General features: G+C 39.5%; 1 pseudogene; it reads left to right on the top strand.

The window, feature by feature from the left end:
- The first annotated feature begins 8,236 nt into the window (after nucleotides 1–8,236).
- On the top strand, nucleotides 8,237–10,375 carry LOC110289262 (nectin-3 pseudogene; annotated as a pseudogene).
- Nucleotides 10,376–12,524: the final 2,149 nt, after the last annotated feature.

Here is a 12,524-nt window from a genome sequence, read left to right as displayed (position 1 = left end):
AAAATCATCACACCAGGGTGCAATTTTAATCTAAAAACTTAAAGACTTTTCTTTTTAAAAAAAAAAAAGTTTTCTGGTATTACTTTAAAATTAGAGTGTAGCCACTCTACTAGTCAGAATAAATACATATATAATTAATGAGTAAAAAGACATGAGTTACTACATTATTTTGTTTTATTTTCTTCTTATCTAAAACCTCTTTGTAGAATTCATTATTTGGTTATTCTGTTTGAAGTTTTCTGTTTATTCCAGTTCATATGTGTAGAACGTGTTCACCTCTCTTGATGCTGTTTTTTACAATACCTACAACAGAGCCCAGGGCTTGGAACTACTCTAGAGAGATGTTGAGTGCAGTAGAGGAGTCCTTCCTTTTTATTTTTCAGTTACACTTATCTGTACTTATTTGTGGGTAGCATTGCAACTCAGTATGTTACAGTGTGTAATGATCTAATAAGGATAATGATAGTCTCTGGCTCCTAAAGTATCTCTTCTATGTGTTGTGAACCTTGGCGCCCTGCTCCTCTAGTCATCTTGCAATGTATAATTAACTGCTCTCAACCACATCTGGCCTGGGTTACTATGTAACAGAACGACATTATAATTCTTTTTTTTTTTTGGTTTTGTTTTGTTTTGTGTGTGTGTGTGTGTGTGTGTGTGTGTGTGTGTGTGTTTCCGTGGTAGCTGCAAGAGAACCAGGTATTTGAAAGCCTTCTCAGGACATTCTAGCATGCAGGAAAGTTGAAGGTCACTAATTCAAAGATGACCAGAGACATCTGCATATTCTTTACTGACTTTTCCTCCTTGGCCACCTCTTAAGAAGACTGTCAGCCTTACCTCCAATGGAGACAGCCCCATGCTCACTTTGGTGTTCAGTGAATGTTTTTAAGCATTATTATTTGCTTCATTGTGAATTGTTTCCTGTCCTTCCAAGAGATTGCATGTTTATGGATAACATAAACCTTGCTCTCCTCCTTTCTTTTTGTGGAAATCCCAGGGAGCACCCCTGCCTCACGTGTGAGTCAATTCAGTCGTATACATGGGAGGTAAGCCATTTCCTTTCCTGGTTCTACACATCCTCAGTCCACATCTTTAAAAGAGAAGACACGTGGCATTGCTATCTCTTTGTTATAACCCAAATTACACAGTACTCTTCCATCAACATGACTGCCAAAATGTTAAATGAATAAAAGAATTAAGATGAATTGACCATGCCATAACTAGAAAGAGCAACAGGCTTGGACCCAGCCCCCAAAGGCTAGGCATTGTTGCATTTGAAGACCAGGCAGAGAAGTTTAAATCTTTCTTGGGCTCCTCACTGCAGTAAGGCACTTTATCCTCTCAGGCCCTAGGAAGCTAGCACACTTTTCCAAAGGGAAAATTAATTTTCACCAGAAACAACGAGTGTAATCTAACATGAGCAAACAATCTCCTTCTGTTTATAATGACCCTGGCCCTTCCTCTTGTGAAAAGCAAATGAAGAAACAAGCACAGCATGGGGTGGCAGCGCACATCTGACCCCTAGAAGACTTGGCGGATGTTCAGAAGCCACCACAGCAGTAGAAAAAGAGTCCTTTCTTAGCCAGCTGGACTGATGCTTTCAGATCCTTCCACTTCTGCTCCTATAGGAAAGGGTGGGGCGTCTTGATTTATTCACATCATCAGAGAAACTCTATAGCTCAGCTTCTTGGGCATTGAAAAGAAAGAAAGCGCTGCATATCATCTGTGGGCAACACTCAACATGCACATGAGTTACCTGGGGATCTTGTTAAATGCAAATTCTGAGCTTTGTGTGGGAACACAGATTCTGCATTTCTAACAGGCTCCCGGTAGATGCTCCCGTTGCCAGTCTATAGGGCTCTCTCCAGTATCCAGGAAACAGACAACATATAGGAAAATAAGAATGACCGCCAAGCACTTTTCATCTCTGCCCTTTAATCTTGTGCTTATTTGCAGGACTAAATTAGTTTTCTTTAATAGTTTATAATAATTAGAGAAGACTATTGTTCTTCTCCTTTCCATCTCATTTGCTTTTTGTGATGGAAAAGCCTCCTCTAAACTATTTTAGATTACAAGGTGATTTTCTGGAGAGGGAAAAAAAAATACTGAAAGGAAAAAAATTTGTAACATAATAAGATGCATTCTATTTTAAGTAAATAGTGTGTGTATGTGTGTGTGTGTGTGTGTGTCTGTCTGTCTGTCTGTCTGTCTTTGGTAAGTTATATCAACCTCAATTTCTAAACACCACAAAATATAATTACACTTACTTACTAGCCAGATTAAATATTGCTCAGATAGGTAGTCTTCTAGAATTGTTATAAAACACACAGGACAAATGCTTGCAATACTTAAATGATTCATGCCTGGTGGAATTGTGTTTACATGTTAGTTGGTAGTTTACTGAGCTATGATTCTTCCGTTAACTCTGCTATTCAAGTCTGTGGCACACAAGCAATCCAGTATGCTCATATGAACGTGTTTGGAGTGTGAACTTCTATCTGTAGTCTAATTAGCTGTCTAGACTTACTAGATTTACCCTCAAAGTTCTATTTCCCCAGAGCATGCTCAGCAAGGTGAGCGCTTGTAACTCTCACCTGTCATTTAAACCAATGAAAGGAGCTTCCTGCCTACCTGCTTAACGTAAAAATCACTGAGATTCTTGGAATAGTAATTTTCCTGGGTTATTAACAATACATTAAGTAAGGTCATTTATTTTGTTATTAATAATTAGAAAAATATTTACCCATTAAAAGAAAAAGCAAAATACTGAAAATGATTTAAAGGATACAAACTATCTACACAGTAATTCTTAACATCTTTTCATCACTACTTAGTTTTTCATAATTAAAATTTAATTACAAAATTCATTTAAGTACATAAAATGGACCAACTTTCTATGACTGGTTATCAAATAAACTCTGTTATTCTTTTTAAATTATTATTTATTAATATTATTGTTAATTATTTATTAATTTTATGTGCCTTGCCTATATATTGTCTGTGTACCATATGTGGGCCTGGTGCCTAAGGAGGCCGGAATATGGAATCAGATTCCTTGTGATTAGAGTTAGAGACTGTTGTGAGCAGCTTTGTGGGTGCTGGGAATTGAACCCTGGTCTTCTGAAAGTGCAGACAGTTCTCTTAACCACTGAAACATCTCTCCAGAACCTGATTCTTATTTTTTAAAGTGTGTCATATTAGTAATTTTCTATAATATTTAAAGCTTGCATTTATTTAATTAATTTGCATTTGGGCTCAAAGAAAATACATTCGTAAGCTTTTGTGAAGTCCTAGATTGGAAGTCCTAGAGTGTGTCCCACTGATTAAGAGCACATGTTTTTCCAGTGGACTTGAGTTCAGTGTCAAGAGATAGAAGAAAATAACAGAGGCAGAAAAATTATAGAGGTGATGGAAAGTGTGAAATAGAACTGTTTCTTTTGCCTTCATGGTATCAACCAATAAACCATACACTATTTCCAAACCACGTCCAGCACAGAATAAATAAACGTAAGAATGGCATTCCAACTCATTTGTCCAAAGTTCAAAGTGCTGACTCCTTCCCAGGAGTCACCATCACCACAATCTTTACCTTGGAAATGACATCTGGAGTGGTTATGCCAATGGCTTCATACAGCTTATGTTGAAATTTTTGTCTAACTCCATGGTAACCATGACAAAGTCGATTTCAGTACTTACCATTATAATGAACATAAAGAACTCCTGACCTAATTGTTTGCCAACAAAAATGAAATTGCCTAACGTTAGTGTCTATTGTTCTGTTGGATCCTGGAAACCCATCGTAAGGTACAAATATTCAGAAACTATGTCTTCAATTACACTCTAGAATTACACTATGATTTAAGAAGGTGGTTTCCATTTGCCTGGAAATTAAAAGATGTAGATTCTTGGCTTGTTTGGTCACTCACTTTTTGAGCTTGAATAAAATAATCAAAGTTCTTAAGCCTTAATTTAATCTATGAAATAAGACCTGTTTTGTATCAGCATGTCTGAAGTGCTTTTCATCGAAACAATATATAAATTATCAACTTGTAATTTTCAGTAAATGGAAACCCTGTTCCCCTCCTCACTTATCCAAAGCTTTGTCTAACAATTGGGTTTTTGGTTTTTGTTTTTCATTTTTTGTTTTTTCTTTCCCCAAAGGTTTCTGGGAAACTTCTACTAGTCTTTCTGAATCATTAATGAAGCTACAGACTACATATCCTGGACAAAACAAATTCGCATAGACCACAAATGTCACAGATTGTTTGTAAAGCAGTGGGTACTGACAAGTTGATAGAGACAACACTATACCCAATGTTGGTTGATTTCAGCACCTTGAAGAAAGCTCACTATAGGCTTCCTATAAGGGTCCTTCCTTCAAGTTTTCAGGTGATGCATTTTGAGATGTGCAGTCTCATCTTAAAGACAAAGAGGAGCCAACCTTCTAAGTCTTGTTCGACACAGAAGTGCCGTATAAGCATTTGAAAGAATACAAAAGTGTGCCTGATAAGAATGGGAGGCAGCCTTATATCAATGGAGACTTAACCTTGCCAACCTACTGCCAGCAGTTTAAATTGACCATTGAGGAAGGTCTGAAAGCACAGAAGCTGGAGAACAATGAGGACAAACTGGAACTATCATTAGTTCCTCCAACTCACTCAACATCCACTGCACCTATCAGGACTTGAGTTTCCATGTGTCTGTCACTGTTAAGTGTGAAGATATGACCTCACTCTAGAAGGAAGGAAATGGAGTTCCCTGGCTGGGGTTGATAGCTCTTCAGTACACCGAGTCTATATTTTGAGACTCTCTAAATAGTGAAGGGATGAGAGGTCTCATATACAATTTCTTGTACCCATGTTTTCCCCAGGATTTCTACACAGCCAACTTCTTTATTTGTTTTTACTTTCTTGATGTCTTTTCCTCCTAATTACTGTCCTTATTTTCCCCTTGCAATAAAGATAATTGATTGACACAGGCTCAGTTTTTAATTATAGTTTGAGCTAGGTAAATGTTTGAAAAACAGTCTAAAAGAGAAGAGTGATTAACTGATCAGGTAGACCAGTTCTGCTAGTATAAAGAGAAGTGACATAAAACTAGAAACTCAAGCTGAATGCAGACCAGGAATATTTGCAAAGGGCACCGAGATATCATATGTGTATGATGATGAAACATTTAGGATTTCTTCAAAGTTAATGACATGCACTGACTTTTAAAATGATTGTGCATATCCTATGTACTCAGATATGAAGGAGTCACACTGTAAATTCTGTTCCATACAAATGTTTGTGGCTGAGTTCTATGCTTGATACTTTTCCGCTACTTTGAGAAACACTGGAGACACATCACCTTGTAAAGAGAAACAGTTAATTTGGGCTAATAGGTTTTAGGTGTCGGGGAGTGGTCTTTGTTAAGGAGAGATATATCATGGTATACATTGTCATACAGTGAAATTGCACTCCACATAGCCAGGAAGCAATATATAAGAAGTTTCACAAGACTTTCTCCCAGTAACCTAAAGACCCAGCCATCACAATGGGCATTTCCTGTTGAATTTTCTACTACTTCCTAACAACACCAAAGCAGAGGACTAAACTTTTAAAACAGGCACTGGGGACACCTAAGATCCAAACTAGAACAGATACCCAAGAACTTTCTGTTCATTTCCAGTGCACAGAGGTAAGGCTCCAACAGGGAAGTGATTAAGGTTTACTCAAAGAAAGATAGCTGAAAGGAGGTGGCGAATCAGAGCTTTTCAATTCACCCAAAACCTCTCCTCAGGGGTAGAGTTTGGCTTTCCTATGACCAGCAAGTCAATATTGGCAATAGTTCAGCCACTAAAGCAATCTCCAGTAAGCTACTGAAACCACAGAGGACTTTGAAACACAGCGTCTGGGTTTCAGTGTTATTCCCAAGAAATGTCCATAGTCTTCCCCTAACACTTCTCTCCGTGAGGAATGGAAACAAGGAACGAGTAGAAACCCTAGCTGAGTCATAGCATCTGGTGAGGACTTTTCTGCTGTCAAAGGACCTGAGAGACCATCAAGAGTAGTGTTGGCTTCTAAGAGAAGCTTTTCCTGCAAGAAGGTGAGTGAGCCTCAGATTTCTAACTCGGGCAGAATATGTCTATGAGAAGGAAGGAAAGGGAGTCACTGTGTTCACACCGGCAGGTGCTTTCAAAGCAGAGAGCATGCCCAGGACCACACAGCCTCAAGTGCGATGGGTTTGGGTTCCCCTAAGTGAAATGTTCAGCGATGTTGTTTGGCCCTCAAGCCTTGATCAGAGCTTAGGTTCCCTCCCTTGCCTCTTGCTTTAGTTCAGTGTTTTGCTTGACTCTGAGTCATAAGCTCCTTAAGCTGGCAGGAAACCCAGAATTGGGCTGGCAGCTCCCTCTCCCCCAAGCAGAGGGAGTGTCTTGGCTGACACCTAAGCAACCTTTTCCATCTCAGACATGTAACAGAACCAATGAACATTAGCAGAACGGAGGCCGGGCTGCATTCACAGAGTAGGGGAAAAGAGAAGCCATCCTGGAGAAATGCATTAGCTCAAACTATGGTTTAGGAAAAATAGTTCATGGGATTACCTCAGCCATCCACTAAATCCTTTAAATGTTTTGTGCTATCCACCTAAACCATCTCTGGTCAAGCTTCCAGCCTTTCCACATGGTTTGCTTCCATGCTCCTTCCAGTGTCTAATCGACACTTCTAGTGATACTTGTCTTTATTATCTTCTAAAATACAGCTAGTCAGAATACAGAAGTGAAGCGCCCATGCCAAGGGTCGTCCTTACTTAGAGTTTCCATCTGAACAAATCAGGGGAAAGCTTCTTTGCTCCAAAACCAGCAGAATTTCCACTTGACTTTGTTAAGAACGGGGAAGATATGACCAGAGAGAGAGGGGGGACAAAATTATCCGTCGTTGACACCCAGTCAGTTGTCAAATTAACTCCAGCAAGGAACAAGCATACCAGCAAAGAAAGAATCAGACTTTGGAGAGGAAAGTTTGGCATGTAAAAGGTATTCACTGATTGCTACAATGTGGGTGACCCTGCGGTTCAGGGGAAGGGAATGTGGGGTCTGAACACCTGCATAGAGAAAATCTGCCAAAACACTGAGAGTGTTGAAAATCATGGCAGAATCTTGGAATCTGTCCTGACCTCCTTCATAGATTTTCCTTTAACCAACCTGGTACTCAAGTGTAGGACTGCGACTTGGCAAGTTCTCTACATAGAGACCTCAACAGAAAATGTCCATCGCACTTGAACCCATCCCGACACTATACAGCACCCTTCTCAGTTCTGTCTTGGATGAAATCTCCCATCATCATTTTCCTCTCACTGGCTCTCAGCCACCCTCGGTTTCCTCAGTTTCCCTTCTCTCCGGAGGCACCACTCCTCACCCAGGGCACTAACCTGTTTTTGATCGAATGTTCCTCTGTTTTTGTTGCCTGTGCCATCACACAGTGCCTTCTGGTTGCTCACACTAGGGTTCTGCTCTCAATCAAGTGTTTGACCTCCAGAAAGTAGTCTTCACTCAACTGATTTAATGAAATAAAAAAATGGTAAAACAACAAAACTCTAAAATATTTGAAAAGGACTCTTCTTGAAAAATTAAAATTTGCCAATTCTGAATGTGTAAAATAACATATCTCACTGTCTGAGAGAAACCTCTACAAAATAGCTCTATTTCCTATATTAAAAATGTGTGCAGTTTTGTTATGAATTGAGCTCTTTATTTTAAGAGACACTGCCTCTTTGTTTATTTCAGATATGAGCAGCTACACAGCTGCTCACCAACTCAGTACTAGTTATGAGAGATAACACTGAGTTGTTATGAATAATGTGTTAATCGTGCCACACCTGTGTGCAAAGGGTCTTGGAAGAAAGACTCCAAGCTGAATATAAAATGATTTTATATCCAAATTTCCAGGGCAGAGAGGAAAGCAGGTTCATCTCTGTTGTGTTGCAACAGTTCCACATGGTCCTCACTTTGCAGTCAGTGCAGAAGGGGTGTACCCTCGAGTCTCACTCTCGGTGCCCATTTGGAATTTCCGAAAGCCAAACTTTCTGTGGAGAGCATGATCTTTACACTACTACACCCAAGTGAAAGACTTCGTGTCTTCATGTTTGGGTGCCGTGGATCTAATTTGACAGTTTTGGTTTAGGATTGGATTATGAAGGAGTAGAAACAACAGGAGAAAATATCTCAATCGCCAGTTCTGTTAAGAATTGGAAATCTCGCATGGCGCGGACCCCGGGCCCGGCCCCGTTGTGTCCTGGAGGCGGCAAAGCACAACTTTCCTCGGCGTTTCCTCCCGCGGTCGGACTGCTGCTGCCGGCCCCGCCGCCGCCGCCGCTGCTGCTGCTGCTTATTCCCCTGCTTCTCTTCTCCCGGCTCTGTGGTGCCTTAGCTGGATCAATTATTGTGGAGCCACATGTCACAGCAGTGTGGGGAAAGAATGTTTCATTAAAGTGTTTAATTGAAGTGAATGAAACTATAACCCAGATCTCATGGGAGAAGATACATGGCAAAAGTACACAGACTGTTGCAGTTCATCATCCTCAGTATGGATTCTCTGTTCAAGGAGATTATCAGGGAAGAGTCTTGTTTAAAAACTATTCACTTAATGATGCAACAATTACTCTGCATAACATAGGCTTCTCAGATTCTGGAAAATATATATGCAAAGCCGTTACATTCCCACTTGGAAATGCTCAGTCCTCTACAACTGTGACTGTGTTAGTTGAACCCACGGTGAGCCTGATAAAAGGGCCGGATTCTTTAATTGATGGAGGGAATGAGACAGTAGCAGCCGTTTGTGTAGCAGCCACTGGAAAGCCAGTCGCACAGATTGACTGGGAAGGTGATCTTGGTGAAATGGAATCTACTATAACTTCTTTTCCTAATGAAACAGCAACGATTGTCAGCCAATACAAGCTATTTCCCACAAGATTTGCTCGAGGAAGGCGAATTACTTGTGTTGTAAAACATCCAGCCTTAGAAAAGGACATTCGATACTCTTTCATACTAGACATACAGTATGCTCCTGAAGTTTCAGTAACAGGATATGATGGAAATTGGTTCGTGGGAAGAAAAGGTGTCAACCTCAAGTGTAATGCTGATGCAAATCCTCCGCCCTTCAAGTCCGTGTGGAGCAGGTTGGATGGACAATGGCCCGATGGTTTATTGGCGTCAGATAATACTCTTCATTTTGTCCATCCATTGACTATCAATTATTCTGGCGTTTATGTCTGTAAAGTATCAAATTCCCTTGGTCAAAGAAGTGATCAAAAGGTTATCTACATTTCAGATCCTCCTACCACCACCACCCTTCAGCCGACAGTTCAGTGGCATTCCTCACCTGCTGACGTCCAGGATATAGCAACAGAGCATAAAAAATTGCCCTTTCCATTGTCAACTTTGGCAACACTTAAGGATGACACAGTTGGCACCATCATTGCTAGTGTAGTGGTGGGGCTCTCTTCTTAGTGCTTGTAAGCATTTTGGCTAGGATATTCTGCTATAGGAGACGACGGACGTTTCGTGGAGACTACTTTGCCAAAAACTACATTCCACCATCAGACATGCAGAAAGAATCGCAGATTGATGTTCTTCACCAGGATGAGCTTGATTCTTACCCCGACAGTGTAAAAAAGGAAAACAAAATCCCAGTGAACAACCTCATCTGTAAAGACTACTTAGAGGAGCCTGAGAAAACACAGTGGAATAATGTAGAGAACCTCACTAGGTTTGAAAGACCGATGGATTACTATGAAGATCTAAAAATGGGAATGAAGTTCGTCAGTGATGAACGCTACAATGAAAGTGAAGATGGTTTGGTTTCTCATGTAGATGGCTCCATAATTTCCAGGAGGGAGTGGTATGTCTAACAGCCACTGACGCGACTTCACTATGTACAAGGTTTCATTCACACTAGTTGACCATTTTCAGATTGTTCATACTTTTTCTTGAGGAAGAATAAGCTTTTTCAAGTTGATTTCGAGCTTACTTTTTATATTCTGATCTGACAAATGAAAATGTAAAACCTGGGTTCAATGTATCTGAGCTGCTTTACAGTTTTCACTGCTATACTACTGTCTCAAGATTTAAATTCTAATGCAGAGTACTTTATTGGTCTGAGGCACACAGGTAAGAAAGATGTCAACATTAAATGTATGACGTTTTTGGTACAAAAATTAAAAACAGAAAAAAAAGAAACTACCTTGGCATTGTGTATTAAATATTTACCTAAGACTATAATCTCAAGTATAATGATTGTGTAACATATACCTCTCAAAACTTATCACCACTAAGAATACTCCATCAAAATTGACAGTAAAACTCATTCAAGAAATGCTTATATATTTTTAGTATACTAAAATCATTCATTCTGATGGAGTATCTTTTCATCGTCAAACATTATTTTCTAAGTTTCTATATAGATAGGATCTTTACCTCTGCATTTAAATGAGCCTTGCCATAATTACTGTAGAGTGGCTTTTCAAAGATATTTTGTTGCACTAAAACTGTGGCCATAAACTAAGTGAACACGATGTGTGGAAGAGCATAACTAGCTGTTCAATATTTTTGTCTAAAATACATGCAAGAGTAATAAAATATATGCCTCCTGACACAATAATTACTAATTTTTTCATCTCTGGAAGAAAATTGTTCAGTTGTTTTGTGAATGTGGCTTTGGTACACGAAGCATTAACCTTATCTTAATGCTTTATTTGCTAAGCGGATGAATAGTGACGCAAGCGCGGTACAGGACAGAGAGGGTATTTGAGTCTGCTTGTGTGCCAGAGTTAGACATGAGCTGCTCCAGCCAGGAACCTATACGAAGAGTTTTCTAATCTTCTTGTTTTAGTTATTTAATGTTGGTATTGTTCAAACGGGTACATGTACAAAACAATATTAAAATAAGCTTTGAAGCTTGAGGTTTCTTTAGAGAAATCTGGATTACAGAACCAGTCATTGATAACACTTGCTGATGAATGTTGGCAATCCCTTCCTGTTTTCTTCATTTCTCCTAAATGTATGTATATGTTTCAAGCTTTTTTTGTTTGTTTATTTGTTTGGTTTAAAAAAAATAAAAAAAAAATAAAAAAAAAAAGAATTGGAAATCTCTGAGGGAGAATATCACTAAATGAAAGAATAAAGAAAGACAAATTTGATGAAGTATGAGTTACTTGAGAAGAGATAGGTGGGGCTGGAGAATTGGCTCAAGAGTCAAGAGCATTTGTTGCTCTTGCAGAGGACTCTGAGTAAGTTCCCAGAACTCTCATATAAGGACTCACAAACATTTTTGACTACAGTTTCAAGTAACCTGACTCCATTTATTGACCTCTGTGGACATCAGGTACATATTAAGAAAACATGAAAAGCACTCATATACATAAAATTAATCACAGGGAAAGAAGAAAAGGAAAGAAGGAAGGGAGGAAGGAAGGAAGGAAGGAAGGAAGGAAGGAAGGAAGGAAGGAAGGAAGGAAGGAAGGGAGGGAGGGAGGGATGGAGGGAGGGAGGGGTGAGGGAGGGAGGGGTGAGGGAGGGAGGGAGTGAGGGAGGGAGGGAGGGAAGGAGGGAGGGAGAGAGGGAGGAGGTTTTTAGTATTTTGAGTTCTTATCATAGTCAGTCAGTCTCTGACAAAATGTGTTACCCAAGGCAGAATTAAGCATTTTTCACAGTCTTATAATAAACTGCATTTTATAAAGACTATATATCATGTTATGTTGCTCTCTGGGTTCAGCCTTAGAGGATATTGCAGTCAAATGGACAAACTTCATGCAAAATAAGAATCTTGAAATACCTCATGTAATGTCTGCATGCTCAGAACAATTGAGACTGTGTGGTCATAACAATTTCAAGGCTACCCTGAGCTACATAATATAGTGAGACTCCCTGTCCAATAAAACCTGAAATGGATTCCTTATCTCCATGTTTGAGCTGTTGAAATAGACAGAGGTATTTCAGCAGAAGGTTTAAGGTTGCCTCTTTGGTTTTTGTCCACTGACAAATTCAGGAAACCAGTCCCAAAGAACATCTTTACGATAGGAAGAGAATAATTTTCAGACTTTGACACTCAGCATCACTCTGATGCAACAACTGACTGCCTTTTTCTATCCCTTTCCACCCTCTGACCCTCCAGATAGTGCCCTGGAGGGTCTCATATTGTTCTGTTTCTCCTTACAAATTGTTAAAGTATTGCTCAGATCATTCTGAGATGACAGAACTGACAGTCGGAAGTCCTATAGATCCAGAAGAAGCTGTCAAATTGGACATAAATATGGAATTGTGTTTACCTATCTTAATAATGGCTCATGATAATTTCTATTAGGTAGAAATGGCTCATTTCTATTAGGTAGAAATGAAAAGGAGAGATGTGTTTCATTCCAAAGGCCTTTCCAGGAAAATGTCCTGAATGCTCATGAATCACTGTAAAGAACTGTGTATTTAGTAGACCATGTGGTGTTCAGTGTAAATCCAGGTACCACATGCATCCACATGGATGACTGACAAGGACATA

The sequence above is a fragment of the Mus caroli genome, unplaced genomic scaffold (assembly GCF_978045245.1).
Source record: "Mus caroli unplaced genomic scaffold, Mus_caroli_1 scaffold_2, whole genome shotgun sequence".
NCBI lineage: Eukaryota > Metazoa > Chordata > Mammalia > Rodentia > Muridae > Mus > Mus caroli.
The sequence above is the reverse complement of the archived record's forward strand: the minus strand, read 5'-3'. Positions and strand labels throughout refer to the sequence as shown.